Source organism: Elaeis guineensis, chromosome 10 (genome assembly GCF_000442705.2).
Source record: "Elaeis guineensis isolate ETL-2024a chromosome 10, EG11, whole genome shotgun sequence".
NCBI lineage: Eukaryota > Viridiplantae > Streptophyta > Magnoliopsida > Arecales > Arecaceae > Elaeis > Elaeis guineensis.
Window position 1 is genome coordinate 64,385,520 of NC_026002.2, and position 26,745 is coordinate 64,412,264.

A 26,745-nucleotide genomic window follows, 5' to 3' on the forward strand; every position below is an offset into this window, starting at 1 on the left:
GGTCGTGAACAGTTTTAAGGACTAATCGATAAATCCTCTCTTTATCGAACTTAAATAGTCCTAAGGACTTCATCATAACAATGGAGTTCATTAGAAGATGAAAGCTTATGATGAAGATGCCAAATATATTTTATTTATTAATAAATCAATTACAATACTTGGTTGCTCAACCGTCAACAGCTTGACGATTGACTTTTTGGGACACATTTTCCAACAACTCCCACTTGTCCTAAAGCCACTCGGCACAATATCTAATACCCATCTTTGACTTGTGGTTGTCGAACTCCTTTATCGCCAGGGCTTTAGTGAAGGGGTCGGCCAGGTTCTTCTTTTCGTCGATCTTCTGAAGGTCGACGTCACCTCGATCCACGATCCTCCAGACCAAATGGAAGCGGTGCAAAATGTGCTTCGTCCGCTGGTGTGCTTTGGGTTCCTTCGCCTGAGCTATGGCACCAGTGCTGTCGCAGTAGAGCAGGACCAGACCATCGAGGGAGGGTGCTACTCCGAGCTCGTTGATGGATTTCTTCAACCACACAGCTTCCTTCGCGGCATCCGATGCTGCGATATACTCTGCTTCACAAATAGAGTCTGCCACAGTATGTTGCTTGGAACTCTTCCAGCAGATGGCTCCACCATTCAGAGTAAAGATATAACCTGACATGCTCCTGCTGTCATCATGGTCAGATTAGAAGCTAGAGTCTGTGAACCCCACAAGTTTCAGATCTGATTCGCCATAAACCAACTATTGATCCTTAGTATTTCTCAAATACTTAAGGATGGCTTTAACCACTTTTCAGTGATTTTTTCCAAGATCAGATTGGTATCTACTCACTACTCCTAGTGAGTATGCCACATCTGGTCTTGTACATGTCATGACGTACATGATAGATCCCACGGCTGAAGCATATGGGACTCTACTCATACGCTCTCTCTCTTCAGGAGTTATCGGACAATCCTTCTTAGAGAGAGAAATTCCTTGGCCTATCGATAGATAGCCCTTCTTGGAATTCTCCATGCGGAACCTCTTCAGCACAGTGTCTATGTACATGGACTGGGATAACCTAAGCATCCTTTTAGATCTATCCCTATAGATCTTCATCCCTAGGATGTAGGATGCTTCACCCAAGTCCTTCATGGAGAACTGTGATGACAACCAAATTTTTATTCCCTATAGTGCGAGGATGTCATTCCCGATTAAGAAAATATCATCCACGTACAAGATAAGGAATACCACAACTGGACCATTTGCCCATTTATAGATGCAGGGCTCTTCTCCATTCTTAATGAAGTCATACCTTTTGATCACCTTATCAAAATGCATGTTCCAACTCCGAGAAGCTTGCTTTAATCCATAAATGGATCTCTGAAGCTTGCACACCTTGGACTCATCTGTGGATTTAAACTCCTCAGGTTGTATCATATACACCTCTTCGATCAGCTCTCCATTCAGGAAAGCTGTCTTTACGTCCATCTGTCAGATCTCATAATCCAAATGGGTAGCTATTGCAAGCATTATTCGAATGGATTTGAGCATTGCCACAGGGGAAAATATCTCGTCATAGACAATACCATAACGTTGATGATACCCCTTGGCGACCAGATGGGCTTTATAGGTCTCCACCTTTCCGTCTGCACCCCTCTTCCTTTTGAAGATCCATTTACACCCAATGGGTTTAACCCCTTCAGGTGGGTCAACCAATGTCCATACATCGTTGACCTTCATGGACTCTATTTTGGATTTCATGGCTTCAAGCCATTTCTCAGAATCAGGTCTCTGCATTGCATCCATATAGGTGATCGGATCCTCATTATTCTCATCAAGTTCGATGGGATCACCGTTCCGGACCAAGAAACCGTAGTATCTGTCCGACTGATGCGGTACTCTATCGGATCGCCTTAATGGTGCAGGTACATTGGGCTTCGGATCTGATCTAATCATATCCGACTCAGGTTCAGCTATTGGTGTCGGTCCTTCTACCTATTGAACTTCATCAAGCTCAACCTTAGAGGCAACGGTTTTTTCACCAAGGAACTCCTTTTCTAAAAAGATTGCCTTAAGGCTGACGAACACTTTTTGTTCATCAGCATGGTAGAAAAAATATCTTTTTATCTCTTTGGGGTACCCTATGAATAAGCATTTGTCAGACCTAGGTCCAAGTTTGTCTGTGACTAATCGTTTGACATAGGTCGGGCACCCCCAGACCCTAAGGTGTGAAAGTGCTGGCTTACGTCCCGTCCATATCTCATATGGAGTCTTAATTATAGACTTACTTGGAATCCTATTTAACAGATAACAGGCTGATTCGAGTGCATATCCCCAGAAGGATATCAGCAAGCTAGCAAAAATCCATCATGGATCGGGCCATGTCTAACAGAGTCCGATTCCTCCTTTCAGATACACCATTATGCTGTGGTGTTCTTGGAGGAGTCCATTGGGAGAGAATCCCATTCTCTCTTAGATATGTGAGAAACTCACTAGAAAGATATTCTCCTCCTCGATCAGATCGAAGAGTTTTAATACTCTTTCCAGTTTATTTTCCTACTTCACTTTGGAATCGTTTGAACATTTCAAATGAATCCGACTTATGTTTCATCAGATAGACATATCCATATCGGGATAGGTCATCCGTGAAAGTTATGAAGTAGAAATATCCACCTCTAGCACTGGTGCTCATGGACCCGCATACATCAGTATGTACTAGGCCCAAGAGCTCAGTAGCTCTCTCACCTTTTTCAGTAAAAGATGACTTGGTCATTTTACCAAGAAGACAGAATTCACAGGTTGGAAGTGATTCACAATCACTGACTTCGAGGATTCTCTCTTGAGTCAACTTGTTTATTCTGTTCTTGTTTATATGACCTAGCCTACAGTGCCATAAGTAGATATCTGACACACTATCTAATCTAGGGTGCTTGCCAGTAGAATAGACTCTTATCGGGCTTGATCTTTCTGGTCTGGCCCTGCACTGATGTCCCAGCCTGAACATGCACCTTCTTCACTTTCTTCTTCTTGTTCTTCTTTCCTTTCTTAAAAGGTCAAGAACCAGAAGATGAACCTCCCACTAAGTTCACCGACTCCTTGTGAAGTTGGTGATCCTTCTCAAAGTTCTGAAGCAACCCCAGTAACCTGTGGTAGTTCTCTTCAGGCTTTGTCATTTTATAATGAGTAAGGAATGGGAGATAAGACTTGGGCAGCGAGTTCAGTATTGCATCTTTCCCAAGCTGCTCATGCAAGGGAAAGCCGAGCTTGCTCAATCATTCCATCAGCTCAATCATGTACAATACATGATCAGTGACAGAGGCACCATCCCGCATTTTGGTGTTGAAGATGGCACAACTAGTCTTGTGCCTCTCTACGTCATCGGATGTGCCAAAAGCATCCTCCAACACTTGAAGCATGTCCTTTGGCTGAGCCATCTCGAATCTACGACTGAACTCGTCGCTCATAGTAGCCAGCATGATACAGCGCACCGTGGTTCGATCATTGAGCCACTTCTGGTAAGTGTCTCTGACTGTTCTATGTGCATTGGCAGCTGGCTCCTCAGGTGTAGGATCCATTATCACATATAGGATCCATTCATGCTCCAAGACTATCTTCAACTTTCGGTACCAGCTGCCGAAGTTGGGTTCCACCAACTTATCATTGTCCAACAATGATCAGAGCGATAGGGAAGTAGCCATATTTGCACAAAGGAGAACCATAACCTAATTAGTAATTGATTCATTAAATCTAAAGATTTGGACTTTAATCAAAAGGTTTCTTCCATTATTTTATTTGAATTGGTAACCTCTACCTCCAATTCGAGAAATTATCCTAATTCCTTAGTGGGTACTAGAATCCACTTAGACTGCACACAAGCCCAACTTTGGTTGGCCAACCCATGTACATCTAAGGGTAGGTTCATAACCAATTATTTTTCTAAATAATTTTTAGTAATATTAATTTTGTCCCAGAAACCTAATCAGTAGGCTTTGGCCTCCACTGTAAGGATTCGGTTAGGTCCAACCATTAACATGATCATACTTGGTGTATCTAACCAATGAATGATTAAGCCCAACTTTGGTTGGCTCACCTAACCACCATTAGAGAGATACTTCCAAGTCATCATATGATGAGTGATAATTTCATTAGTCAACAAGCACCAGGCCTTTGGGTCTGCAATGATTATTGAGTTAATGGACTCATTATCAAACACCTTAATGGGAGGCTATGACTCAGTTATCTCCATAACTTTATCATTTTAAGGACCTAATAATTTTAGAGGATTTAAATAATTTAGAGGATGAGGTCAGATGAACCAACTTATCATGATCCTCCCACTGGCTTCACCAAGTCAGCTTAAGGGAGACCATTAAAAGGGTTGGTCTAGGAGCACCTAAATCAGTCACACTGATTTACCTAGCTGACATGGGTCAGCTCGAATAGTCAAGTGATCCGATCAAAATATAATTTTACCAAGAGGCCAGGTAAGTTCGATCAGTGGGAGGATCTGCCAAAGCTTACCTTAGACACCATCAGAAATGGCCAGGTAAGCGGGCTCCCAATTAAAAACCACTGGTCTGGTTTACCTTAGACACCAACTGGTTTAATTAGTTTCGATTAGATCAATCTAACAGTTCATGCTAGACCGCTTAGCCAAGAATCAAATCCATTTGGTTCTCGTTAAAGACATGGACTTGACCAACTATAACTATTATAATTGATTTAGAGAATCCTTGACCTAATCTAAGATAACAATTGATTAGATTTAGTCAATTCTCTAATTAAGTCCATCTTTAATCTAACCATAGGTCTAACCCAATTAATGGACCTAATTCTCACTAACCCATTAACCCAATGTGTTATGGTTTGTGTCTTAGGTTCTTCAATTCACAATCCTAGAACCTAATCAAACAACTTCTTAATTCTTAATTAAGTTTTGGGTTGAGGGTTGGGTTCGACTTTTAAAAAATAATTTTCATATTTATAAAATAATTTTACAATATGATTCTACCAACCATATTACATGTTTGATTCATAATCAAGATACAAGTGAAATAAACATGAAACTACTTTAGATCTAATCTAAACAGGTTCATGTAATTGAAACAGTTTCAACTTTAAACAATTTCTTTGCACAAAAATTATTAACAAAGAGATTTTATTTTATATTTAAATATTTTTTAAATTTAATAAATCATAAACTTAATCTAGATCATATCTAACAAATTTATGATTAAAGATAGATCTACACAAACTAGGACAACCTTTGCACTGTAAGGGGTAAACCTTACAGCAAGACAACCTTGCAGTTCGTGATTGATCTAAAATTTTAATTTCAGATTTAATAATCAGATTATAAATTAGATCTAATCTAAAAAATAATCTAATCATGTATAAATAATCATATAATAAAGAACCTAGGCTCTGATACCAATTGTAGGAATCAGATCTAGGGTTTCAGGGTTAGATCTTGAAACTTTTTCAAGATCATACAGCGGAAGACTAAAATAAATCAAAATTATTTTTTAAAATTAGAGAATCTCTAGATCTAAGATCCTATTACATGATTATTATATAGCATTAAATCAAAAATTAAAATATATAAATATAGCATGAACTACATGTTGATCATATCAACATGTTTCTATACTACATCTAATGTATGTATTAAATAATAGATCAGATCTATTACCTTGCAAGTTAGATGTTCTAACCTTACTGATCCGGGCTTGAGGATGATGTTGCAAGCCACACATGCATCCGACCTCTAAGAGTCGTCCACACGAGCCCACGAATCTCGATCAGAAGTCCTGCTTCAGGAAATCAGCACAGTTGCTAGTACTGCGCTGATCCTTCTTTGATGGTTGATCAGGTGCCTCCTTCTTCTTGATTTGGACTCTTCCAAAGATGAAAAGTAGAAGAAGGAGTTTTAGATTTGAAACACTCTCAAAAAACTCAAGATGGAGGGAGGAAAGATATGAAAACAAACAACCCTAGAAGAAGACCCTCTTCTTCTTCTCGTTTCTCTCTCTAGACACCCTAACTTGTGTCTTTTATATCTCCATGACCCAAAGGTCTTTCTCTCTAATTTTTGGCTGGATCAAAAGTCTCTCAAATCTCTATCGTTTCCAAAAATTTCTTGAAGAAACTCATCTTATATAGAGAGATATGATAGAGTTTTTATCTAGGTCAAATACCTAGTCAAGGCTTATCCAAACATGGCAAGTTAAGGGGCGCCCAACTCTTGAGCACCTCCTCCATATTTTTGTGCATGGATTATCAGAAAAGGGTACACAATATGTACTCTAAAAGCTACAAAAATTCTAAAAAAAATTTGAATAAATTTGGTGCAAAATTGAAAGAGTTTTGGATTTCTAAAACTCTATCTCATAGAATTCGAAATCCAAACTTATTCCTTTTTGATTTGATCCAAACCACCTTCCATGTAAGAAAGAAGAGAGGAGACCTTTTGTGAACGTGGGAGAGACCTAGGAGAGGGCTTTTGTCATACAAAATAAGAGGAGATTGGCATTGAATGAGAGAGAGGGCATGGGGAAGGCTTATGTGGTGCAAGGTGGAATCCTAGTCTTACTAGGATTCTATCTTATGACTTGTTTTAATTTGATTTCTCAAACCAAATCAAACCAAAATTAGATCAATCTAATTAAAATAGATCTTAACCCAATTAAAAATTTAATTTAATCAGATTAAATTAGATTTAAATCTGATTTGATTTTTTAATCAAATTAGAAATTAGATTGACCCAAGTCCTAGTTGAACTAGGACTAGTTTTTCCTTGCACTTGGCTTATCCAATAAACCAATTGGACTTGATCCAATCAAGTCCAAATCAAATTTAATTAAATTATATTTAATTAGACTTAATCTCAATCCATTGGCTTAATCAAATTAAGTCAATTAGCAATCAAATTGCTAATCGATCCTCTTGCAACACTTGCACTGGGTTAAATGTCAATTGTATTGATCATTTAACCCTAGAACGATTCTTAATTGTTGATCAACCATCCGATCAGATCATGAACTCTAATGTGTGTGACCTCATAGGTCCGAACCTAAGCTGGTAGCACAGAAATAAATTCCTGTACCGATCAAAGTGACCATCTAGCAATGGTACCCGACGACCGGATAGGTCGAATGTGTAGAACAACATCCTTAGAACCCATGCGGATATAGTTTTCATATAATTCATCCCCTTGACCAAAATGATCATAGGACACCCCAGAGTTCAACTGTCAACTCTAATCAGGTTGTCCACATTGTATTTCAAAATATCAAATCCATCTGATGGATTACCCTGGCCAAGGTTTTGCTAAATTGAAATACAGTGACTCATTCTTTTCCAACTCATGGAGTGGTCAATTCTATCTCGATCACACTCTGACTTCGCAAGTACTTGACTGTGTCCAGAAGCCTTCCATCTCTGAATTAGAAATTCAGTTAGTCCAGTACCAAAGCACAGTGAGTTGCTTGCAAGTCACTGAGACGATCTCAGGTCTAAGGGACACTTATACCTATATCCCATCAGAGATATTCTCGACAGCAGAATGCTCTGGAGTTGGTCATGTTCAATGATGATGTACCAGTACATCTCACCTGTATGCCATATCAGTATCTCCACACTCTTTAGTTAAGAGGACAACCAACCCATATGGCCTACAGCGACCTATGCTCGATAGAAGCTGTCATCCTTATTAACAGCCTATCATTTGGTCGTGAACAGTTTTAAGGACTAATCGATAAATTCTCTCTTTATCAAACTTAAATAGTCCTAAGGACTTCATCATAACAACAGAGTTCATTAGAAGATGAAAGCTTATGATGAAGATGCCAAATATATTTTATTTATTAACAAATCAATTACAATATTTGGTTGCTCAACCGTCAACAGCTTGACGATTGACTTTTTGGGATACATTTCCCAACACTCTGCTCTATGTGCATGGACTTCTGGTGAGACCTTGGCTTCTTAGCAAAGGCTATGGACCATTATCTTTGCAGTATAATATCAAAGCATCCAATGGTATGACATCCAGTCTATAACTATCATAAAAATCAGAATGCATCCTGCACATCGACAACATATTCAACTTCCATTGTTCGTTTGTCTGAAACCTTTCCAACATACCGAATCAATATAACTTAAGAATACATGCTAATATAGATATTCTACCATCAGCATCAGTTTATACTCCCACTCTTAGCTCTAACCCTTCTTCAAAGATAAGAAATAATCTCTTAGTGCTTCTTAAGTACTTAGGGATATTTTCACAGCAATCCAATACTCCCAGCCTGGATTCGACTAAAATCTGCTCATCACTTTCACAGCAAAAATATCAAGTCGAGTACATAGCATGGCATTCACCTATGCCCAAGAGGATAACGGATCTCTCTTGAAAGTTTCAATGCGAAACCATTTCAGTACCTCTTCTATGTACTTGTCTGTGAAAACCAAACATTCTTTTAGGATATATCTCTATAGACCTTTTATTTTCAAAATGTTTGACCTAAGTCTTTGAAAAAAAAATTCTATATGTAACCACATCATAACCGATGTCCGTATGGGACCCTCCCACTGATCTTCATGTAACTACATGATTCTTCATATCACATCATTGTAGATTTTGGGATCATCTTTATGTTCCCAATCTCCCTCAAGAAATACTTTCTCTGAATCCTTTGTAAGAATACCAAGTATCTTTCTAAAAGATAAGAGACCTACGAGATCTACGAGGTGGAGAAAGTACTACATATATTGGCTTATCTTAAATAGGTTGTATAGATCTTGTGACTCATTATTCTTCAGAGATTTTTTATCTTTGAATTCATCCTCCCATTATTTTCAAAAAAATAGTATAATTGCTCACAATCACATTGTGAACCACTAGGAAGAGAAAGTGACATCCCAAACTCTTTTGAGATATCCCATAAACAAGCTCTCATAGACCTATCCTCTAACTTATCCACTATATCATATCTCATATGGTGTGGTGAAACCAACTTTAGAGAAAATTTAATTTAAATTTTAGAAATTAAATCTTATTCCTAAAGAAATAATAGTTAAATTAGTGATATTCATGATAGATCGGATCATATCTCATATAATGCCATCGCTCCTTACAGTTACCCCATTAAGCTGAGGTGTACAAAGAGAATTTCAGCATGAAATTATGTCATTCTCTTTAGATAATCGATAAATTTTCTATTTTAGTATTGCATCTTCGATCTAATTGAAGTACCTTTAGGATTTTTTCGATTTATCTTTTCTACTTCATATCTGAATCCTTTGAACCTTTCAAAGTCTTTCAGATTTGTATCTCATATACATACCTATACTATGATGGTCATCGACAAAGGTGATGAAGTAGTGACAACCTCCTAGTCTAGCTCATCAAATGGGCCATACACATCGTATGTGTACTAGAGCAAGTATCTCAGTGGTCCTATTCCTTTAACCTATAAAGGACAGCTTGGTCATTAATCCTCAAAGAGATGATTCATAGACTAGATATGACTTAACAATCAATGAGTTCAAAGGCCCATATTCTTCGATCAGTAAATTATTTCTTCTCATACATGACCTAGCCAAAAGAACCATCTATATACTTCAGATTATTTCGATCTGGATCTCTCAGACCCAATGACATTCACTATTTGCTCAAATAATTTTTCACAAATACATCACCATGTAAATGATAAAAATTAAATCTAAATGGTAATCATCGAGATTAGGTACTCACAATCTAGTATAATTTTGGCACCATTACCAACTCAAAAGAGTCACTTCACCTTCCCTTAGTCCTCTTCCTTCCTTAGACCTTATATTAAAGTGCATAATATGCACTAGAGTCTAATGAAAAAGAAAAAACTGTAAGATCAAATTTGAGCAATTCGATATACTTTCCAAAAGCATGTCAATGTTACTTTAGATTCTTCAGGTATGTACCTCTGAACTTTTCAAGATCCCTTAGTTACCAGCATATCGACCAATTTAGTTAAGGTGCTATAATATTTATCATATAATAGTTTCATAAACTATCCGTATGAATTAAAAATTATAGGATCAAATTCATTAGCAAATTTTTATGCATAGTCATGTCGAGCTTTTCATACTCTTCAATGTCCTTGATCATCGATCATGGACAAACTATCCATCACACATCTCATGCATTATGCGACTCTGATCATCTCACAACTATTACAGATGAATTAGTATATCATTAGCAGTCTATATGTCCTTATGCATATATTGAATCTCCTCAACTATGAAATCTAATTTATAGCACCTAACCTAATTATCAATGTCCAACCATTTATCAAGTATAGCTCGTTGACTATGGATTGGACAAGCTGATGACATTGGGTTAACCTGGTCAAGAACATGACTTAATTTCTAAAAGCTAAGAACTATTCTTAGATTTATGAGCCAGAATATGTTATTGATTTTAGTTAAATGGTTAATATTTAGGATTCAAGATAGAGGGTTGGAAGCTGAAGAATTGATTATAGAGAGTAAAGATTTAATTAGATGATTGTACTTGTAGTAGTTTATTCTAGAGACTTTAAAAACAAACAAAAGGCTCTCACTAATTTTTTCAAATCTCTCACACTCTTCGGGTGGGGAAACAAAAATTCTAACATGATAATAAGTTCTAATGGGTGCTGCAGTTTCATCGATGTACGGCACCTCACCTAACAGTTAATAGTGATACGTATATCAATGCATGGATAACTCTTTATCCAGATGCTTCTCCAAGCATGTTGCAGTGACTTAGTCTCTAAGTCTTGTGGCCTCACCTAACAGTTATTGACACATTCCTTAGTTAAGTCTGACACACTATTTACCAGTTAGTGCAAAGCCATCATTGGATCTCTCACCTAACAGTTATTGGGCCCAACTCCATATTTACCTTGGGATATTTGATATCAATAGAGTGGTAGTGCCTTTTCGATGCAACCGAACCACTGTAACCAGCTGAGAACGATCAACATCAGAAAAAGTACCCACATCTCTACAACGGTAGAAGACCAATAGACTTAATATTTAGTGAGGAGATTTAGGTTCAGATCTCTTCTAATTAGTCCCATACTCTGATGTAATGACTAATATGATTTGGATCAGCACATTACCTGTCTGACCAACCTAGTCGGCATGGGTGAACTCAGATCAACAAGTAATCTAATACAAAACATAATCTCCCAAGATGGTCAGATAAGTAAAGATGAGTGGGGGTCCCCCCATTACTTTTCTTAGTCACCAATGAATTAGCCAGATCAGACAATGAAACCAATTAAATAACTACCATCTAATACTTACCTTAGATATCAAATTGGTTGATTAGAAATAATTAGGTTAACCAATAGACTCAGACTCAAACCACTGAGCCAAATTCGATCTTGACTAAATCAATTCACATCATATGTGAATCAATTTGACCAACTACAACTAAATTCAATTTTGAGCCCCTTTGACCTAATCCCAACTAACCCTTGATTAGATTCCAACTAACTCTTGATTAGATTCGATCAACTGCTCAAAATCGAAAAAGATTCTAATCTGATCTAATCAATGACCCTAGTTACAGTTTAATCTCTAAACCTAATTTGTTCAACCCATACCCAAAAGTATATATTTTATACATTAAAATTTAGATCTTAAATTCATAATTTTAGATCTTATAATTTCAAATCTTAATTTTTAATTAAGTGCATTATGTACATGGGTTGGGATTTAGATCTTGAAATATTTTTTAATCTAAATCACTTGTTGGGTATAAAATACCCCCAACCGAAGTTTGTAAAAGGCCGACCCTTCCAGGGCTTTTCCGGCTTCTGACCTTGTGTGGTGTCTTTCTGAACTCCCTCGACCGTCCGAGCTTCCATAATGCCATCCGGGCTTCTCTAATTATGAGCTTCTCCATTCATCTACCGGATTACTCCAAACGCTCTCTGAACTCCGCTATCAGCCAATTTTCTACAGTGATCGACTATTCTCCAAATCTCTTCCAGACTTCTTCCGACCACGGACGACTCTACTCTGAACTTCTTTCAGACATCGTCAATGTTCGAGCTTCTCCGACAGTGAGATTTCTACAGTAACTAGACTCCATCCAAGTTTCTACGGTGGTTGACCACCTTCCGAATTCCACCCGAGCTCCTACGAGAATCGAATTTCAGCTGAATTCCTACAGTAGATGGATCCCAGATGAATTTCGACAACGAAAGGGCTCCACCAGTCGGATCTCTACTCCGAACTTTTACTGCAAGCGATCTACTCCGGATCTCTACTGTAAGCAAATTCTATCCGAGCTTCTACTGTAAATAAATTCCTTCCGAACTCCTATTACAGGCGGACTTCAGTCGAGCTTCTTCAATAAACGGTCCCCATCCGACTTCTACAAGAATCGAACTTCGTCGGAACTTCCATAGCGAATGGATTTCGGATGAACTTCTACAACAGACGGGCTCCAGCAGCTGGATTTCTACAACGGCCTACCACCCCCAGTGTCTACCGTACCTCTCCAACCATCAACCTTCAATAGTGTCAGCCGGACTTCAACAATGCCAACCAGACTTCCACAGGATCCTCCAGACTCCTCCAGCGAACGAACCTCCACAACAGCATCCGAAGTCTACTGTCGGTCGACTCTCTGTCAGATTTCTCATGAAACCAGACTTCTCCAACAGAAAATCACCGTCCGAGCTTCTACAGTAGATGACTCCCACCTGCAGCATCAGTGCTCTAGGCACCCGACAGCAGTGAACTCGTCAGCAACCTCGAAAACATCCGAGCCTCTCTTAGATTGCAGAGACAGAAAGCCATTCAGCTCCTTCAGATGTCCCAGCCGAGCTTCAGCCATCAGGCCCGAACTCTCTGGCAAGTCACGACAACAGCCACTATCCTGCTCCACTCTCTGTAACGGATTCCACATGGCTCCACCACTTTCTGGCAAGTCGCAATAACGGACATCACTCCACTCTCCGTAACAAACTCCACGTGGCCCTAAACAGCCCCCTGACACCACTACTCTCCGTAACAAACTTCACGTGGCCCAGAACGGCCCCTTGACGCCACTACTCTCTGTAACAAACTCCGTGTGACCCTGAACAGCCCACTACCAAGCGGTTATAGACATCGCTGTCAATCAGTTACGCTCTCCATCTATAAAAAGGGATCTCCAGATACGTTCTTCTCTAAACTCTAAACTCTATCTCAAAACTCTACCAAAATTCTATTTGAGTGCTCCATTTCTATTGAAGCAGAGTACTGACTTGAGCATCGGAGGATCTTGTCGAAGCACCCCCAACTCTGGTTTAGACTTTCCTTACAGGTCCCGACGACGACCGCGGTCATCTCGACTCCAGCTTCTCCGACGTCGGTAGAATTCTGCACCAACAGAATTGGCGCTAGAGGAAGGGGTGTGTCTTCACAGTACCCTTGTTCTTAAAGGAGTGCTCAACAGGACTGTCTCTGATCATCTTCTCCGACATCTTCTTCTCCTTCTCCTACCAGATCTCCAACTGATGCCTCCCCAAAAGGCATCCACCAGGCGATCCACGGCCTCCACGGTCAGATCTCAGTGAGCTCCATAAGCTCCAGCCTCGTCTCCAGTTTTCCAGGCTCCTTCTTCGGCAACGGCAGTCGGCATGGAGCAGTTTGACTTGCTAGTTCAGCAGGTCAGGGGCCTCACCGAAGCAGTGCAGGCCATGCAACAGCAGCCGCAGGCATCAGTGCGGCTGGAAAGAGCATCGTCGGAGTTCCAGAATCTGATGACTGGGCGGGCCACTTGGGCAAGTCGCCCTATCTTCTCCGGAAAGGAGAAGTAGAAGGCGGAGAGCCCACCATCCGATCACAATTCCACCCCCAGAGAGTCCCTACCTCCGTTCCACCAGAAGACCCTCGAGACTCGCAGTCGAGAGGACCTCCTGGATCAAAGATTCTGAGAGATGAACCGATGGATTGAGGAGCTCATCAGATGAGGTCGGCTCGATAGATTCATCCGACGCCGACCTGAAGGTAGGGAGGATCGGTCGAGGGCCCTACCACAGCCAGAGCCGTCAAGGAGGGAGGAACAGCCTGAAGATCGGCCTCCAATCGAGATCATCAACACCATCTCTGAAGGACCTCAATGGGGAGCAGCCAGTGGATCGGCCATACCGTCCAAGCGGTAGAGGACGGAAGAGTCTATAATCTTTACTGAAGAAGATGCCCGGAAGATTCAATTCTCACATAATGATGCGGTTGTAGTTTCTTTAAATATTACTGACTATAATGTACGCCACATTCTTGTTGATAGTGGAAGCTCAACCGACATTTTGTTTTACGATGCATTCTCGAAAATATCCATTTTGGATGGTCGATTAGGGCCGGTAAACTCTCTGTTGGTAGGGTTCACTGACGATGCTGTGCCAGTGGAAGAGGTAATAACTTTAACCGTAGTTGCAGGCCAGTACCCAAAGCAATCAAGAGTGCAAGTGGATTTTCTGGTAGTAAGGGCGCCTTCTGCCTACAATGCAATACTCGGCCGACCTGGCCTCAATGTCCTCTGAGCTATGGTGTCGACCTACCACTTGAAGCTGAAATTTTCTACTAGCCAAAGAGTCAGAGAGGTCAGAGGAGATCAAGCCCTGGCAAGACACTGCTACAACATAGTCCTTCAGAGAAATGGTCAGTCCGACCCCTGTCCGATTGATGGATTGGATACTCGCGATGACCTTGCTGAAGAACGAGGTGAGCCAATTGAAGATCTTATCTCAATTTCTTTGAACGATGGGAATGAGGAGCATGTGGTGAAGATCGGCTCCAACCTGGGGAAAGAGGTACGAACACAGTTTATCAATTTTCTACAAAAGAATGTGTATACTTTTGCTTGGATCCCGACGGACATACCAGGGATTGATGCGGGAGTCATGGAATACCGCCTGGCTGTTGATCCTAAACATCGGCCGACGAAGAAAAAAATCCGAAGTCATGCACCAAAAAGGCAAGTGGTAATAGCTGAGGAAGTTGATAAACTTCTGAAGGCCAGATTCATCAGAGAAGTCAACTATCCGAACTGGGTCTCCAATGTGGTTCTCATCAAAAAGACGAACGGTAAGTGGAGGATGTGTATAGACTTCAAAAAGCTAAACAAGGCTTGCTTGAAGGATAGTTACCCTCTGCCCAGAATTGATCAATTAGTGGATGCAACCTCAGGCCACGAGCTTCTCACTTTCATGGATGCATTTTCCGACTACAATCAAATCAGGATGGCACCGAAGGATGAAGAAAAAACTGCTTTTATTACTAATCGTGGTCTTTATTGTTACAGGGTCATGCCTTTTGGCCTCAAAAATGTAAGGACTGTTGGAGCACGATCCCAGCTCCTCCCACAGATCTTGGGTGCAGCAGAACCAGCAATGAATAAATCTGGAGACTTCTGGACTCGATCAAAGGCCCTTGACGAAATTAGCCTGGTTGCTGTCTTCTTTGTCAGTCTTTTGTTCCAGATGAAGAACACCTCTAAGATCACCTCTAAAAAATCCAAGATCTGGTACCCAACCAGATCAGGCCTGGATCGAGGTCTTTCAATTCGTAGATCTTGAATCAAGATATTTTAGTTAGAGAAGAAGGTAGATAGTACCAGACCTTGCAGATCTGTCCTGCTGCAGTCTTTCCTGTAGATCTGTTGATGGAGATCTCATCCGTGCCTCAAACGACCTCAGATCAACTCCAGATCTGAGAGAAACTTATACCAATCTCTTCACAAGAGATTCTAGGTCTTGGACCTGATATTTTGGGTGGCTGCAAGAGAGGGAGAGAAAAAAGGGGTTGGCGGCACAAAGGGGGAGGGGCTAGCGCCTCCCCTTGCTTCTCCTGCCTTTTTGGGACCTGGCAGCAAGAAACCCTAGGGTGTGGAGAATAGCTGGAGAGAGAGGGAGAAGAGAGAGAGAGACTTGGGAGTAAGAGTTTTCTATTCCTTGGCTTAATCAAACCTATACAGTGCATGTATATATAAACACAGGGTCAAGTAATCCAAACCCAAAACTCTCTTGACCAACTTTATGGGAGATTAGGTTAACCCAAGCCCATGTACACCCATGACTCGACCTAATCTCACCTATCCTAGGCCCAGACCTGGCCCATAAAGAGTTGATCCCTTGAGGTCCACATAACCTAGATCTCAAGAACCCGAAAGGCCCACAGCCTTTCAACCTAGGGCCCAACTAGCCCTAGAGCCTCCATGAAGCACTCATGAATGATGGACCTTGGCCTTAGTCTTGGTCCCCTGGGCCTTGGGCACACCATCTGGATCACAATAATCTCCACCTTGGTGTCCCAAGGCCTCAACCAACTCCACTCTGTCCATCAACCGAATCAGCTCAACACATCTCTGAAAGCTATCCCATGGAAGTACCTTCGTAAGTGCATCAGCTGGGTTCTCCTTGGTGTGCACCTTTACCAGCTCCACCTCGCCATTCTCCACAAGCTCCCTGATCCGATGATACTGAATATCGATGTGCTTCATCCTTGCATGATAGACTGAGTTCTGTGCTAATAGAAGTGCACTCTGGCTGTCACAGTGCACTCTAATGGCCTCCTGAGTAAGGCCCATATCCGTCAACAAACTCTTCAGCCAAATTGCCTCCTTAGCTACTTCTGTCAGCCCGATGTACTCTACCTCTGTAGTGGATAGGGCCGTGATAGGCTGCAGACTCGATCTCCAAGAAATAGGACCTCCATACAGGCTAAAGATGAAGCCTGTCGTAGATCTCCAGGTATCCACATCTCCACCGAAGTCTGCATCTACATAACTGCCAATCAGCCCCTGAGCCTCCCTGGACATGTCAAAGTATCCCACTGTACCTCCTTGCTGTCCGTAGCATATGCCAACTCTAACTGATCTCGTCAAGTATCTGAATATCCACTTCAGAGCTCTCTAGTGCTCCCTGTCAGGCTGCGCCATGAACCTGCTAACCTGACTTACTACATGAGCGATGTCTGGCCTACAACAGACCATCGCATACATCAAGCTCCCAACTCCTGAAGCATAAGGAACCGTCTCCATCTCCTGAGCCTCCACCTCAGTCTGTGGCGCCATGGTCTTCGAGAGTCTGAAGTGACCGACAAGTGGCAGCTCCACCGGCTTTGCTCCCTTCATCCCGAACCTCTCTAAGACCTTCTGTATATAGCCCCCCTGAGATAGATGCAGCACCCTCCGGGCTCGGTCTGTAAAAATCTCCATGCCTAGGATCTTCCTTGCAGGGCCCAAATCCTTCATCTCAAACTCCCGAGATAAGGATACCTTCAGATCCTGCACAACCTTCCTACTCTTGCATGCTATAAGCATGTCATCCACATACAAGAGTAGGAACACCCTAGAACCATCCTCAAAAGATTGAACATAAACACAGGGATCAAACTCGCACCTGAAAAGTCCAATGCTGCGCACATAGGAGTCGAACCGCTTGTACCATTGCCTTGGCGACTGCTTCAGCCCGTACAGCGACTTCTGCAACAAATAAACCTTTCCCTCTGATCCTGGATCCCTGAAACTAGGTGGCTGCTCCATATAAATCCTCTCCTCCAAATGCCCATGGAGGAACGTCATCTTGACATCCATCTGCTCCAACTCTAAATCCTGAGCTGCTACAATGCTCAGCAACACTCTGATGGAAGTATGTCTGACAATGGGAGAGAAGACCTCGCTGAAGTCGATGCCTTCTTTCTGGGAGTATCCCTTGGCCACTAACCTTGTCTTGAATCTGATACCTCCCTGCTCTGAAGGCCCTTCCTTGCGACTGTAGACCCATTTGCAGCCAATGGGCCTCTTCCCCTGTGGCAACTGCACCAATCGTCACGTCTAGTTTTGGTGGAGAGACTGCATCTCCTCGAACATCGCTTGGACCCACTGCTCTCTGTCCTGGCTCTCAATAGCCTCCTGATACATATATGGGTCTCCATTCACTATCACCAGGGCATATGACAGCATCTCCTCGAAGCCATATCGGTCCGGTTGCCTGATGGTCCTCTTGGGCTTGTGTAGGGCAACACCGATATCAGTCCTCGATCCAGCTCGCTCCTGCTGGACCTCTCCACCTCGATCATCCGTCCGAGTCCTCTCCACCTGTGGAGACACCTTAGGTAGGTTCTCCACCTGAATCTCATGTCCTCCCGTAGTACCTGCAAGAGGCAAAATCAAAGAGGTAAGCTGTCCAGCAGCGCCCTGCTGGACCTCCTCCTGCTCCTGCTGCTCCTCCATGCCTGCTCGCCTCTGTAGGACTGACTCCTCATCAAAAGTCACATCCCGACTAATGATGACCTTCTTTTCCAAGGGATCCCACAGCCTGTATCCCTTAACTCCTCTCGGATAGCCTAAAAACATCATCTTGCATGATTGGACGTCTAGCTTGCTCCGCTCACCAGCTCCAATGTGCACATAGGCCGTGCACCCAAATACCCGTAGATGGCCCAGCCCAACTGTCCTCCAATACCACACCTCCTCTGGAAGCCTGCCATCCAACCTCGTGTGAGGTGATCGATTGACCAAGTAACCCGCTGCGTCAACTGTGTCAACCCAGAACACCTTTGGAAGCCCTGCCTGCAGCCTCATGCATCGTGCCTTTTCCAGAAGTGTTCTGTTCATCCTCTCGGCCACCCCATTTTGCTGTGGAGTCTCTTTAACTGAGAAGTGTCTCCTGATCCCACACTCCTCACAGTAGTCCTGGAACTCTCTGCTGGTGTACTCTCCATCATTGTCTGACCTCAGATACTTCACGCTCCTCCCCTACTCCTTCTCCACCTCAGCTCTCTAGATTTTGAACTTGGTGAAGACCTCAGACTTCTCTCTCATGAAGTAAATCCAGAGTTTCCTTGAGAAATCATCAATCAGGGTCATTAAGTATCTGACCCCATTCCTAGCTGAAACTGGGGCTGGTCCCCACACATCCGTGTGTACTAACTCCAGAGGGACTGCACTGCGGGTTGTACTGATGTTGAACTGAACTCTTCTCTGCTTTTCCATCTGGCAAGGCTCATAGATCTCCCCTGTAGCACCATCCTCCAGATCAGAGATGAGTCCTCTCCTGCTCAACTCCCTCAGCCCCTTGTCACCCATGTGGCCTAGGCGGTAGTGCCACAACCTATAAGCCCCCTGCTGGTCCTATGCTGCAGCTGCTGCATCAGACTCTCCGGTCACCACAGATCCCTCCATGCGATAGAGGTTATTGTCCAACCTCCTGCCTCTCATCACTACCATAGCTCCATTGGAGATGTTCAGTACTCCGCTTCTAGCCCTACTGCTGAAGCTGTATCCACTGCGCTCCAAGTAGCCTAGTGACACCATATTCTTTTCCAGCTCCGGGATGTGCTTTACATTTGTCAATGTCCTCACAATCCTATCAAACATCCTCACCCTGACTGTCCCTATCCCAGCCACCTTGCAAGGATGATTGTCACCTAGAGTCACTGATCCCTCATCTGTCTTGGTGTATGTCGCAAACCAAAATCTGTGTGGTGTGTAGTGATGTGAGCACGCAGAGTCTAGTGTCCAGTCCTCTGTGTAATGCCTGTGACCATCTGATACCACAAGTAGATCATCCTCCACCTGCTGTCCAGCAACTGCACTCACTGATTCTAAGCTACTTCTTTCTCCCTTCTTGCTCTTCCATAGTGGACATTCTCGCTTGAAGTGCCCGAACTCATTGCACTTGAAGCATTTCATCTCTTTCTTTCCCTTCCTGGACTTGGACCGCCCCCTGGACTTGCTTCTGCCTCTGCCTCTACCTGTCCTCTCCCCTACTGCCAAACCCTCCTAGGGAGCCCGATCTCTGGTCAACTTTTTTCTTTGCTCATTAGACCTCAGCACCAAGACCATGTCCTCATATTCCAGAGTCTCCTTGTCGTAGAGCAGTGTAGTCACCAAAGAGTCATATGATCCTGGCAGCGAACACAATAGCAACAGGAACTTGTCCTCCTCATCCAGCTTCATCCCGATATTCATCAACTCCATGCACAACTGGTCGAACCTCTGAATATGGCCAATCACATCAGATCCCTCCTGCATCCGAAGACTGTACAATCTCTTCTTCAGCATTAGCTTGTTGCACATATTCTTCCCTATATACATGGTGTGCAACTTCGACCAAAGGCCCTTCGAGGTCTTTTCTTCCAGCATCGAATACAATGCCACATCCGCCAAACATCCTCTGATCACCGAGCATACTTTTTTTTCCAACGATGCCCCTGTCTATCTGTCATTCCCTCAGGCTTCTCATCCAAAGCCTGATCCAGATCTGCTTGCACCAGAAGATCCTCCACCCAGATTTTCCACATGAAAAAATTTTTCTTGCCATCAAACTTCTTGAAATCGACCTTCATATTGCTGCCCATGACTGGATCTAAGCCAAACAAGCAATATAAAATCAAGAAGTGTAGAATATACCTTGATGGTACCTTGCTGAAAATTTTTAGCACTTGGGATCTTCAACTTCTCGTGCTTGAAACCGCTTCCTCACCACTGTGGCTCTGATACCAACTATTGGAGCATGATTCTGGCTCCTCCCATGGACCTTGGGTGTAGCAGAACCAGCAACGAACAAATCTAGAGACTTCTGGACTCGATCAAAGGCCCTTGACGAAATCAGCTTGGTTGCTGTCTTCTTCATCAGCCTTTTGTTCCAGATAAAGAACGCCTCTAAGATCACCTCTAAAAAATCTAAGATCTGGTACCCAACCAGATCAGGCCTGGATCGAGGTCTTCCAATTTGTAGATCTTGAATCGGGATATTTTAGATAGAAGAAAAGGTAGATAGAACCAGACCTTACAGATCTGTCCTGCTGCAGCCTTTCCTGTAGATCTGTTGATGAAGATCTCACCCACGCCTCAAACGACCTCAGATCAACTTTAGATCTGAGAGGAACTTATACCAACCTCTTCACAAGAGATTTCAAATCTTGGACCTGATGTTTTTTGTGGCTGCAAGAGAGGGAGAGAAAAAAGGGGTTGGCGGCACAAAGGGGGAGGGGCTAGTGCCTCCCCTTGCTTCTCCTGCCTTTCTGGGACCTGGCGGCAAGAAACCCTAGGGTTTCTTACTCCTGGGGCATGGAGAATAGCTAGAGAGAGAGGGAGAAGAGAGAGAGAGACTTGGGAGAAAGAGTTTTCTATTCTTTGGCTTAATCAAACCTATACAGTGCATGTATATATAAACACAGGGTCAAGTGACCCAAACCCAAAACTCCCTTGACCAACTCTATGGAAGATTAGGTTAACCCAAGCCCATGTACACCCATGACTCGACCTAATCTCACCTATCCTGGGTCCAGACCTGGCCCATAAAGAGTTGGTCCCTTGAGGCCCACATAACCTAGACCTCAAGAACTCGAAAGGCCCACAGCCTTTCAACCTAGGGCCCAACTAGCCCTAGAGCCTTCATGAAGCCCTCATGAATGATGGACCTTGGCCTTAGCCTTGGTCCCCTGGGTCTTGGGCACACCACCTGGATCACAACAGGGGTGACTTACCAATGGCTAGTGAACAAGATCTTCAAAGAGTAGATCGGCCGCAACATGGAGGTCTACGTGGATGATATACTTGTAAAAACCAAATCCACAAAGAACCACATCGCCGACCTTGAAGAGACCTTCAGCATCCTCCAAAAATATAAGATGAAGCTGAACCCGACCAAGTGCACTTTTGAAGTAACCTCAGAAAAATTCTTGGGCTTCATGGTGTCGGGGCACGGGATCGAGGCAAATCTGAAAAAGATTCGTGCCATCCAGGAAATGACCACCCCGAAGTCAATAAAGGAAGTTCAGCACCTTACTGGGAGAGTAGCAGCTCTGAATCGCTTCATCTCAAGATCGGCCAAGCGATGCCTGCCTTTCTTTCAGACCCTCAAGCAGCCGAAGAACTTCTGTTGGACCACTGAATGTCAGCAAGTATTCAAAAAATTAAACAGCTACCTCGGCTCACCCCCGCTGTTGGCAAAGTCCGAACCCAGAGAGGAGTTGTTCCTATACCTGGTGGTCTCCCCTGTGGCTCTCGCAGTAGTCCTGGTTAAGGAAGAAGCAAAAGTTCAACGACCGATCTACTACATTAGCCGAGTATTGAGAGACGTCGAAACCAGGTATACTAAGTTAGAGAAACTAACTTACGCCTTGTTGATTGCAGCTTGAAGGCTCTGACCTTACTTTCAAGGGCACACCATAACACTGCTCACCGACCAGCCGATCAAGGCAGTTCTGCATCGAGCGGATGCTTCCGGAAGGATAACGAAATGAGCAGTCGAGCTCATAGAATTCGACATCAACTATTAACCTCGATCGGCGATTAAAGCCCAGATATTAGCAGACTTCATAGTGGAGTGCACTATTCCGAAAGAGATCGAACTTAAACAAGGTGAAGCCAACAACTCAGGGCTCCAGTTGAATTCTCTTGAAGAAAGAATGGATCTCCCTGATGGTTTTTGGGCTCTCTACGTGGATGGTTCCTCCAACATGTCAGGCACAGGCACGGGCCTGATCTTGGTTAATCTAGAAGAAATTATTATGGAGTACGCACTGTGCTTCGAATTTCCTACGATAAATAATGGAGCAGAATATGAAGCTCTGATTGCAGGATTGAGGATCGCCAAAGAGTTAGAAGTAGATCGGCTCCAAGTCTACAGTGACTCCCAATTGGTGGTAGGACAAGTCAGCAGAAACTATGAAGCTCGAAAGGACAGTATGACCAAGTACCTCGAAAAGGTGAAAGAAATCGTCCCTGCCTTCGGTAGCTTTGACATCAAGCAGATTCCAAGAGCAGAAAATACCAGAGCCGACCTTCTCTCTAAGTTGGCTACACTGGCTCCGGCTGAACTGCCCAAGGAAGTCTTCTTTGAGGTTCTGAAGTGCCCAAGTATGGGAGAACCGTAGCTTATGATGGAGATCAACCATGAACCCTGCTGGATTGACCCACTAGTTGTATACCTCAAGGACGGGGTTCTTCCTCCTGATGCAAAAGAAGCTCGGAAGCTTAGGAACCAGGCCTCCCGATATATTCTTTATGAAGGCAAGTTGTACAAGAGGTCGTACTCTTTGCTCCTTTTGAAATGTCTCCAGCCTTCTGAGGCCGACTTCACCTTATGGGAGGTATATGAGGGAGTTTGCGAAAGTCATCTGGGGGCTAGATCTTTATCCCACAAGCTGCTCCGACAAGGCTATTACTGGCCTACCATGTACCACGACTCCATCGAATATGTCAGAAGGTGTGATCGGTGTCAGAGATATGCAAATATCCAAAGGCAATCCGCCTCCAAACTTACACCCTTGAGTGCCCCATGGCCGTTTGTACAATGGGGGATGGATATCCTCGGACCTTTTTTCATGGCATCTGGACAGCGAAAGTTCCACCTGGTGGCAATTGACTACTTCACCAAGTGGGTCGAAGCTGAACCTTTGACGAAAATTACAGAAGCTAAGGTGCAGGACTTCGTTTGGAAGTCAATTGTCTGTAGGTTCGGCCTACCTAGAACTCTCATTACTGATAATAGGCAACAATTTGCTGGGGCCAGATTTGCTGAATTTTGTGAGGACCTAAACATCTCCCACAACTTCACGTCAGTAGCCCATCCGCAAGCAAACGGTGAAGCCGAGGTTACTAACAGGACTCTGCTGTAAGGGATCAAGGCGAGACTTGAAAGAGCAAAGAGAACATGGGCAGATGAGCTTTATCATGTGTTGTGGGCATACCGAACTATCCAAAGACTGCCCACAAAGGAAACCCCATTTGCCTTAGCCTTCGAAACAGAAGTCGTGATCTCGATCGAACTCAAACTCCCATCGGTGTGAGTTGTAGCATTCGACGAGCAGCGCAACTCACAGGATCTCAAAGCCAATCTTGACTTATTAGAAGAGAAGCGAGAGACAGCTCAAGTTCGGATGGCCGTCTACAGACAGAAAGTGGCCCGCTACTACAACTCCCGGGTTAAGAGCAAGGCCTTCAGAGCAGGGGATTTAGTACTTCAGCGAGCCACTGTCTCACAACCTCAGAATCAAGGGAAACTCGCCCCTAACTGGGAAGGCCCGTATGAAGTTAGAGAGATGGTTCGGCCCGGAACATACTATTTGAAAGAGCTCGGAGGAGCAGACCTTCCACAACCATGGAACTCAAAAAATCTACGAATGTACTACCAATAACTTTACCTTAAATAAAAGTTTCTTTCATATTCGCATATCTTTTCTTTTGGTATGAGCTTATAATGACAGGGAGTAGCTCCTTCAGACAATCAAAATTAAGCATGTCGGAAATAAGAGGAAAACCTCATCCTAACACGAATGAAGGCCCAGTTATTTAAAGACCGGATGGGGGGAGAGGCCCTTACAATGGTCCTTATGTGCCCCCACAGCCATGTTAGGAACAGGAGGAGAACCTCGTCCTAACATGAGCAAAATCGAAAGCTCGATTATTTAAAGATCGGATGGGGGGAGAGGTCCTTACAACGGCCCTTATGTGCTCCCACAGTCATGTTAGGAACAAGAGGAGAACCTCATCCTAACATGAGCAAAGTCGAAGGCCCGATTATTTAAAGATCGGATGGGGCGAGAGGCCCTTACAATGGCCCTTATGTGCCCCCACAGTCATGTTAGGAACAGGAGAAGAACCTCATCCTAACATGAGTAAAGTCGAAGGCTCGATTATTTAAAGACCGGATGAGGGGAGAGGCCCTTACAACGGTCCTTATGTGCCCCCACAGCCATGTTAGGAACAGGAGGAGAACCTCATCCTAACATGAGCAAAGTCGAAGGTCCGATTATTTAAAGACTAGATTGGGGGAGAGGCCCTTACAACGGCCCTTATGTGCCCCCACAGCCATGTTAGGAACAGGAGGAGAACCTCATCCTAACATGAGCAAAGTCGAAGGTCCGATTATTTAAAGATCGGATGGGGGGAGAGGCCCTTACAATGGCCCTTATGTGCCCCCACAGTCATGTTAGGAACAGGAGGAGGACCTCATCCTAATATGAGCAAAGTCGAAGGCCCAGTTATTTAGAGATCGGATGGGGGGAGAGGCCCTTACAACGGCCCTTACGTGCCCCCACAGCCGACCTTGTCTTAACATGAGCTGAAATTGATTGTGGCAGGAACAGGAGGAGAACCTCATCCTAACACAAATGAAGATCTGGTCATTTGAAACGGATGAAGGGAAAAGCCCCTCAGCAACTCCTCTACACCCCTACAATCCCGTTAGGAGCAGAAGGGAAAACCCTCACCCTAACACCAAAAAGAAGAAGAAAAAGTGACGAGCTACACAAAAAATAAATAAATAAATAAATGAACCACATTCGAGGTTCAAGGGACCTCATTTCAACGAGAAAAAAAACTCTTGTCGAAAATCTCCAGTCCCTAAGGGCGAATCAATACGGCGATGACCAGGAATTACAAACAATGCCGACGTCGAACAAGACGGAAAATAAAAGAAGTTCGGTAAACGACAACTTAATACAAGAAGGGACAAGGTAACGGAAAATTTTCTTTTCATTTCATTAGTAAAGTGCATGTTACAAAGCCTTTGAAGGCAAAAAAAAAAAGGCAACAAGAAAGGAAAGGAATACATAGAATAAAAGGCAAAAAAGCTCCAAAGAAGCTCGGTATCATCAGACTTCAAACTCTCGATTCCAGCCATCATCGAGGATTGCTTTAAGTACCTGACTTCTTCTTCCAGTCCCCCTTCTGCTTCCCCCTTCTACGGGACCGAGAAGTACTCGTGGTCAAAGATGTACTACAAGCATGAGCTCTGGGCGATCAAGGTGAAACATGATTGGATCTGTCTCTTCTACCCTCGCCTTCTTCGTCGACTTGGAAGTTGTAGCACCTTCCCTCTTGTGGGCCTTGAGACTCTTGGCTAACATCCGAGCCGCGTCCGCGTCTATATCTGCAATGAAGGAAGATCGACACAGTTTAGAAACAGAGCCGCAAAAAAAGGGAGAGTTCTGGAGCTAACCTAGGCTGGTCTGAAGGATGCAGAGTTGCAGAGATGGGGACAATTCGAAGAATACCTAAGGTCGAGAAGGACGCTGAGGAAGAATGGAACTCTCAGGAAGAAGGAGGGACCGAAGAAACTTCTGTGCAAAGTGAGATCCCTGAAGGAGGGAGGCAGGTTTAAATAGACGACGGGGTCCAGTGCAATAATCACTGCAGGTCTCCTCTAGCCTATCTATAACCGCCGCATGGCCCACTCACCATGGCAGGCAGCTGAAAGTGGCCAACAACTGACAAAATTATTATTGCACCATACCTAGGGCAGTGCTCCAGCGGAAATTCTAAAATAACCTTTTCGAGTCACCTCAATTTGAAAAGGCTCCAGTACCAGCACGCCAAACGCCAAAATATCTGGAAACCACCGAGTGTGGAAATCAAGGGAGGCAACTTCTGTTGTGAAAATTTTTCTGTACTTCCTTCATTCGAAACCTGAACTCCGAAGTAAGGGGACTGGTGTTGGGTATAAAATACCCCCAGCCGAAGTTTGTAAAAGGCCGACCCTTCCAGGGCTTTTCTGGCTTCTGACCTTGTATGGCATCTTTCTAAACTCCCTCGACCGTCTGAGCTTCCATAATGCCATCCGAGCTTCTCCAATCATGAGCTTCTCCATTCATCTACAGGACTGCTCCAAACACTCTCTGAACTCCACTATCAGTCGATTTTCTACAGTGATCGACTATTTTTTGAATCCCTTCCAGACTTCTTCCAGCCACGGACGACTCTACTCCGAACTTCTTTCGGACTT